Source organism: Microtus ochrogaster, unplaced genomic scaffold (genome assembly GCF_000317375.1).
Source record: "Microtus ochrogaster isolate Prairie Vole_2 unplaced genomic scaffold, MicOch1.0 UNK92, whole genome shotgun sequence".
Classification (NCBI taxonomy): domain Eukaryota; kingdom Metazoa; phylum Chordata; class Mammalia; order Rodentia; family Cricetidae; genus Microtus; species Microtus ochrogaster.
In genome coordinates, this window is record NW_004949190.1 from 790,628 (window position 1) to 791,280 (window position 653).

The following is a 653-nucleotide window of genomic DNA, read 5'->3' on the forward strand; positions in this document are numbered from 1 at the left end:
TTGCTTCCCTCTGAGGCCTCTTGAGCAGGCCCTCCACAGTTCACGTGACTCTGGAGATTACTGTCTTCCAAACTTTTTCTATGATGACCCATTAAGCTCTGCTGACAGTATTCAACTGATTTTCTAGTCCAAATTCTTCCACATTAAAAAAAAAAACAGTCACAACAATACTCAACTCATAGTACCAATTTCTGTCTTGGTTTACTCTTCTATTGCTGTGATAAGACACCATGACCAAGAGAATTTATGAAAAAACTGTTTGACTTAGAGTTTTGTAGGGTTAGAATACATGAGGGACAATGGCAGCAGGCAGGCAAGTAGGCATGGTGCTGGAACCGTAGCTAATAGCTTAACTCTTGATCCATAAGTGTGAGGCAGAGAGAGATAACTGGAAATGGTATGGGCCTTGGAAACCTCAAATCCTGTTTCCAGTGACACAGCTCTGGTAAAAAGGCCACACCTCCTAATTTTCCCAAATAATTCTACCATATGTATTCATAGGTTCATATGTAAGCAAACATGAGCCTGGGGGTCATTATTATTTATTATTCATACCACCACATCTTAATTTCTAGAAATATACATCCCACAAGAAAAGAAACAAGACTATATTACCATTAAAGGGAAATGTGTGTGTGTGTGTGTGTGTGTGT